Genomic DNA, 7,287 nt, shown 5'->3' with positions numbered 1-7,287 from the left:
GTGTTGTGGCTTGAACTCAGAGTAGGGGGGGAAACGCTCCCTTGTAAAACTATAGCCATTCTATACCCCTGTTTGAGATCTGAATTTCTGCTACCAGCATGTTCTGGGCGAAATGACTGACTTTCTCGTCGGATTCCTCTGATGATCAATCACACCTCTTCCCGATGTCTGATTTAGGTTTGCAGGTGTCGTCTGTCTCCAGCCATGGATTAGGACAGTGTTTCTCAGAATGCAGACTGGAGCAACTTGCTTGTTTTCCAGGCTCCACTGTTGTTAATGTTAGATGACAGTTCTGTTTCTCGTCCTTTTGTAGGAAATCCCAAAGATTCTAGGATTTCCTGTTTATATTTGGAATTACGAAATTTTACCAGGATTTGTCTATCTAGATTTTAACTCAATTCAAAACAAATATTTACTCATGCCTACTAGATGGCAGGTGCCAGGCTTCACCGAACAAGGAACAAATCAGGCAAAGATTCTTGTCCCCCTGGAGCTCACAATTTAACGGGGAGAGCCAGGTCATAGACTATATGCATAATGGATAAGAAAGTTGTATAGCATGCTAGCAGGTGGAAAGTGCTCTGGGAAAAGGGAATGAGTAGATCAGGGTAAGGGAGGTTGGTAAAGCTTAGTGGGGAGAGTTTAGTCTTTTTTTTTTTTTTTTAAAGATTTTATTTTATTTATTTATTTATTTGACAGAGAGAGACACAGCGAGAGAGGGAACACAAGCAGGGGGAGTGGGGGAGGGAGAAGCAGGCTTCCCGTGGAGCAGGGAGCCCGACGTGGGGCTCGATCCCAGGACCCTGGGATCATGACCTGAGCCGAAGGCAGACGCTCAACGACTGAGCCACCCAGGCGCCCCGAGAGTTTAGTCTTTTTTCTTTAATTTTGTTTAGTGGGCTTTCTCAGTCTTGAATACTCATGTATTTCTTGAGCTTAAGAAAATATTATTGTTCCTTCTCTGGTTATTTTCTCTCCCTACTTTCTCTATTCTTTCCTAATTAGACTGATGCTGGACCTCTTGGGTTCTTCTCCACACTCTTATACTGTCTGCCTCTTTATTTTTCTTGCTCTACATTCTTTAAGATTCTATGATTCTAGATTAACTGCTTGGCCTTTAGCTGCATCCAAATTATTATTCAGCCCATCAACTGAAATTTTCCTGTTGCAATCCCATTTTTAATTTCCAAGAACTTTCTCTTGTTCTCTGTTCCCTTCTGATGGCCACTCCTTCTCCTTTCTCAGCTAACACACCTCAAGTTTCTCTAAGGATATTAACTGCAATTTTTATAAAGTCCTCTCTTCTTTCTTAAATTGCTTCGGTATCTTCCAAGGTCAGTTTTTCTATTGGTTCAACTTGAGCCTCCTATTCCATGCTACGGATTTTCCTAACATATTTAGCAACCTTGTTTTTTTCTGTTTATAGACATGACTGAAGGGCTATGTGAATTAGCATGCGTGGCTTTCGTGAGTGCCTTTGCAGATTTGTTGGCCCCCGTGCGGCCTCTCCCTTGGCTGACGGAGCCGTCCGAGGGGTCTATGCCCATGGAGTTCCAGAATATAGAAATCTTTTCAGGTACCAGGACAAGAGGCAAGTAGTCAAGCTAGAGACTCTCACAGTTGTCCCAGCGGGTTCGGTTTCATTCCTGGGCCCTACAACCTGCCTCAGACATTCTCGAGGCAGACTGTGCACCTTCTCCGGAGAGCAGGCTCCTGAGTAATGCTGCATGTGAACACCCTTGCTTCTGGCTACTCCAGGTTCTTGCCGGGAGACGGAGAAGGACCGACTGACTGAGCCGTCCTCAGTGCTGCCCCTCCCTCCTCCATCTCTGCTTTCTGTTTTCAGTTGTCCGCTGTTGCATGACCAACCACCCCAAACTTCAGTGCTGAAAACCCCAAAAATGTGTTATTTTTTTCTGATTCTGTGGCCTGACCATGCAGTTGTTTTGCTTCATGGGGTGTTGATGTTGGGAGGGTAAGGGAGTCTGAACCAACCTTCTTCCATGTGGGTGCTGGCTACTGGCTGGGATCTCAGCTCAGGCTGTCAGCCAGGGCCCTTGGTTTTTTTCCCATGTCCGCCTCTCCACGTGGCTGCTTGGGCCTCCTCACTGCATGGTGGCTGGGGTCCAAGACAGTATCCCCAGAGGACACGTTCTAACGTGTAAGCTCTGATTCAATAATGCTCTCTAAGGTCCCATTGGCCAAAGCAAGCCAGCCACATGCCAAGTCCAGAGTCCAGGTGCTAGGGACCCACCACTGGGCATGAACAGTGGCAAGTGTGGCTCATGGGGCCACCAAAGCTAAAGCCACCACAGTCTTCTGGGTATCTTTCAAATTTCTGGTCAACCAGGAGTACCCTTTCCTGTTTCAAGCACTGGATTATTTCTTCTTTCTTAAAAAAATATAGTTATTGGGACACGTGGGCGGCACAGTCGGTTGAACCTCCAAGTCTTGGTTTCAGCTGGGGTCCTGATCTCAGGGTCATGAGACGGAGCCCTGTGTCAGGCTCTGCAATCAGTACGGCATCTGCTTGGGATTCTCTCTCCCCTGCCCCTGCCCGTCCCTCTCTCAAATAAATAAATAAATAAATAAGAAAGAAAGAAAGAAAGAAAGAAAGAAAGAAAGAAAGAAAGATTTTAAAGATTTTATTTATTTGAGAGAGAGACAGCACGAGTTGGGGAGGAAGGGCAGAGGGAGAAGGAGAAGCAAAGTCCCCACTGTGCAGGGAGCCTGACCCGGGACTGACCTAAGCTGAAGGCAGATGCTTAACTGACGAAGCCACCCAGGTGTCCCCCCCAAATATATATATATATATATAAATGTATATATATATACATATATATATATACACACACACATATATTCATTTATTGGCCAGTTAATTATGTTAATTATTCTATGTTACTTATTATGTCACCTCTTGGATCAGAGGTTCAAAAGGCATCTAGAGTGGAGGAGTGACTGTCCAGGAAGCCCCTCTCCCTCCTCTCCAATCACTTCTGTCCAACCCAAACCCTAGCATACGAGGTCTTTTTGTTATCCCTCAGAAGCAGGCTGAATACCACAGCAACCTTGGGTTTGGATTTAGGCCTTGTCCAAGTGCTCAGCCCTTTCACGCAGGAATGTCCACTTGCCCCCCGTTTGCCTGTCCAACCATAATGTTCTGTTCTTACTTAACAACGTAGACTATTTCTTCTTTCTTGCCAGCCCCTATGATGTCAAATTCCCTATTGCCTCGTTTGATGGAAACATTATCATATGAGATGATATTCCTGGAGCATTGCCTGAAGGGTATTTCTGCATCGCCTTTGATCCGAGCTGGAGATGGATTCAGGTTGGGCAGCTGAGAAGAGCCTGCTGGTGTGTTGAGAAGGTCTGTGAGGTGATGCTCAATCTCTGTGGGAGAGAGGTCAGTGATCACGGGTGATGTCTGCCCTGGGAGCAATGGGGTGCCTGTCAGGAAGGTATTCCCCAACTCTGCCTCCAAATATAAACTATCTTGGCACCACGCCAAACCTTCAGAGAGTTGCTTATCTGTGTGAAATTCCTTTTGGCTCCTTGAGTGTACTGAGTGGGTCTCGGCGCCATGCCAATCACCTGCACGGAGGATGTACTAAAGGACAACTGTTCAGAATTTGAGTCTATATTTATTGTAGGAATGTTGCTAAGGACAAAGTATGACACAGTGTTCCCTTTAAGAGGAGCCATTGAAGAGTTCTTCTGAACAACTGATCTGTTTTTATCCTATGGATACTGTGAATGTTATTATGTTTCCCTCCCTGCTTTGGTTGCTAGGAAACCCAGGGCCATGGTACGGACCTCATCTGGCAACTGCTCCAGACCTTTTGACGAACACTTTATATCCTAACTTCATCTCTCCTTTCATTTTATTTTCTTATCACTTTCCTACAGACTTTTGTCCTTCCCTCTCCCTCTAGCTCTTCACCGCCTTTTTTTTTAAGCCCCACCTTCCCTTCTTCCTCTCCCCTTTTTCTCTTCAGTTAACATTTATTGGGCATCAGCTCTAGGTGCTGGACAGACAGCTGTCGTCACCCCAAAATACCCACATCACTAACTGCAGCCCTTGTCAGGGCACTCATGGTTACCAAAGAGAAATCTAGGGTTTAGTGTGACTTAGTGTTGAGAGTCACTTAGTGTTTCTCTGAGGGGCCTCATCACTGTCTGGTGCCTTCTCTGGACAGGATCCTAGTGATCTACCCACTAAGGCACAGCAGACTTACCTGGTCACGCTCAGGTTATTTGTCCTGTCCCTATCCACCCCACAAATCAGTTTGATTACCCCTTGCACATTCATCTAGAGTGTGCAGCCTTTCATAAAAACATAAACACAACTTTTACGGGAAGGATTACAAAGGGCAAAACTGAAGCATGTAAAGAGCAAGAGCTCTGGGACTGGGGGCCAGCAGACCTATGGGCTGCCTTCTACTTTACTCTTTTAGAAGAGTTATTCTGTGCTACCCTCAGCCCCCGCCCACGACATCCTTTCTTAGTTCCTAGGGACCAAGTTCCCTTGTGTTCTGCTTTCACTTCCCCTCCGTGGCAGAAATGGGCACAGTGAGGGCTGCTTCAGTTGAATTCCTGATCTGTCAATTATTCTGAATCAATGTGACGCACCAGAGAATGGTACGTATCTCCATGGGTCTATTTTTGCTTGCTTCCAGGAAGCTTCGAGTCAAATTCCATACCTACGATGTTAGTCTTCATGGCTTGCAAGATTGATGCTCCTAAAAAGCATACACATAAACAAACCCACAACAAACTAAAAAAACCAAACTACTTTATTGTCCGAATACCTTTTAAGTCATATCCAACTCTTTTTCAAGATGGGAATTTAATACTTACTCATCGGCATGGAATAGAACTCCAGACCTCAGCTTCCCGAGCAAGGAGGCAACTGGCTAAATCTGTCGTGTGTCCATCCGCCATTTCTAAGGCATCCAACACGGTGCTTGGTTAGCTGTGGCATCATGGGTGTAGTGACTTAGACTCAGTCACTGGGTATATATTCATGGATATAGTGACTGAATTCAGGGTCACCCTCTCTCTTAGCCTTTTGACCTTGGGCAAGTCATGCCGCCTCTTTGAGCCTCAGTTCCTCCATCCATAAAGGGCTCTCTCTATTCTTCAGAGAAGCTGCTGTGAAGGTTAAAAGAGATAATATTAATGGAAATACCCTTGACCCTTGAACAACACGGGTTTGGACTACATGGATCCACTTATACGTGGATTTCTTTTTTGATAAATACAGCCCAGTTCTATAAATGTATTTTCTCTTCCTTATGATTTTCTTAACATTTTCTTTTCCCTAGCTTACTTTATTATAAGAAAACAGTGTAGATGGGGTGCCTGGGTGGCTCAGTCGTTAAGCATCTGCCTTCGGCTCAGGTCATGATCCCGGGGTCCTGGGATCAAGCCCCTCATCGCCAGCAGGCTCCCTGCTCAGTGGGAAGCCTGCTTCTCCCTCTCCCACTCCCCTACTTGTGTTCCCTCTTTCGCTGTGTCTCTCTTTGTCAAATAAATAAATAAAATCTTAAAAAAAAAAGAAAAAGAAAACAGTGTAGAATACATATAACATACAAAATATGCATTAATCAACTGTTTATGTTATTGGTCAATAGTAGGCTATCAGTATTACATTTCGGGGGGGTGAAAAGTCATATGCACAGATTTTTTACTTCATGGGGGGCGGGGCTACCCCACCCCCACCCCCGGCGTTGTTCAAGGGTTAACTACACGTTGGAGTCTACACAGTACAGTACTGTTGTGGAATGAGATTATTTTCACTGGGTTTGTGCAGGTTTCTGGGGAGGGTTCCTATCAAACAGGCTCCTCGACTACAAGTGTTCTGACCACTCATATTTTCAGATTAAGAGAAATTGTTATCAAGAAAATCATAAAATCGCCAATATGTGTATCACAGCACCCAAAGCTTTGCCTTGGGCCTTTGGTCTCTTGCAGACTCTGAGGGAACAGCTCCTGGGGTTGGGATACTGCATGCTTCTGCCATCGCACTCAGATGCCCTTGGGCTACTCTGCTGGCGTCAGGGCTCACCAACCCCTCTCTGGCGGTGTCTGTTACTATTCTCTCTGTCTCCACCCTCTTCCTGGGACAGGGAATTCATCTCCTCGATATTCAGCCCCACCCCCAGGCCCATGACCCCCCAGATCTGTGTCTGCAGGCTGAGTCTCTCTCGGTTTCATAGGCTGGTATCCCCAGTTGCCCATGAGACAGTTCCTCCTGGGAACCCCATGGACGCTGACAACCCAACATGTCCAAAACCAAACCTGTGCTCAGTCCCCGCCTCCCGACGTCCCCCCATACGATTCCTATCCAGATCTTTCTCACGTGCCCCCTTTCGTCCCTCGCATTGCTTTGGCTCCGGTCCTCATCATCTCTTGCTGGACCATTGTCCTAGCTTCCTAGTTGGCCTTCCTGCCTCCTGTCTCTTCTCTTTCTGAACTGTGGTCCACACCAGCTGCCAGGCAGGGCTCTGAAGATGGTACGCTCTCCCACTCGTAAATCTTAAATGCTCCTTGCACTTGAGGTCTTCCGAGATCGAGGCCCAGGTCACCTGTTCATCTTCACCTCCTGCCAGCCCCTCGGTGCATGACGTCCCGGTATTTTCAACCAGAGCAAGTGACTTGAAGTTCACCACGTGACATGCGCCCACCCACTTCTGCCTTTCACAAGTGTTGTCTCCACTGCCTGGAAGCCCCGCCCCTTCCTCGTCTGCTCAGCCAGCTTCTACTTGGTCTTCAAGTCTGGGCGTAAGCCTCACCTCCTCTCTGCAGCTTTCCTTGACTCCTCCAGACAGAACTGGTGGTTCCTCCAGCAATCTGTACACACATCTTTTACGCCTTTTATGGAGATTGTTTACACATCCCTTTCTCACAGCAGGTTGTGGTCTTCTTGGGCAAGATGGGTTATAATTCATCTTTGTGTGACCACTTCTTAGAACAATGCTGGAAACGTGGTAGACTCTCTGCGGACATTTGAAAAAGCTTGTAAGTGACTTACTATCACGCCCATTTTTACAGTAGCTAACAGAGAGCACGACTAGAGCCAGGTCGGTGTGAGAGGGGGAATAAGTCTAGAACCATGAATCCAGTATAGATGCCACTTGCGATGTGTGGCCGTTGAGCGCTTGAAACGTGACTAGTCTGAAACAGGATATACTGTAAGTGTAAAATACATAAAATTTCCAAGACTTAGTATAAAAAAGTAAAATATCTCAATATCTTGACATTGATGACTTGTTGAAACAA

At 46.3% G+C, this 7,287-nt stretch overlaps 1 long non-coding RNA gene across 1 annotated transcript; it reads right to left on the bottom strand.

The window, feature by feature from the left end:
• Nucleotides 1-2,891: 2,891 nt before the first annotated feature.
• On the bottom strand, nucleotides 2,892-6,955 carry LOC116624311. The gene is made up of 3 exons (XR_004297866.1): nucleotides 6,801-6,955; nucleotides 4,864-5,157; nucleotides 2,892-3,396 (listed from the first exon to the last, which is right to left on the bottom strand). It is a non-coding gene; the product is annotated as an uncharacterized LOC116624311 (long non-coding RNA).
• Nucleotides 6,956-7,287: the final 332 nt, after the last annotated feature.

The sequence above is a fragment of the Phoca vitulina genome, unplaced genomic scaffold (genome assembly GCF_004348235.1).
Source record: "Phoca vitulina isolate PV1807 unplaced genomic scaffold, GSC_HSeal_1.0 scaffold65, whole genome shotgun sequence".
NCBI lineage: Eukaryota > Metazoa > Chordata > Mammalia > Carnivora > Phocidae > Phoca > Phoca vitulina.
Note: the sequence above shows the minus strand (reverse complement) of the source record. Positions and strands in the feature narration are given on the sequence as shown.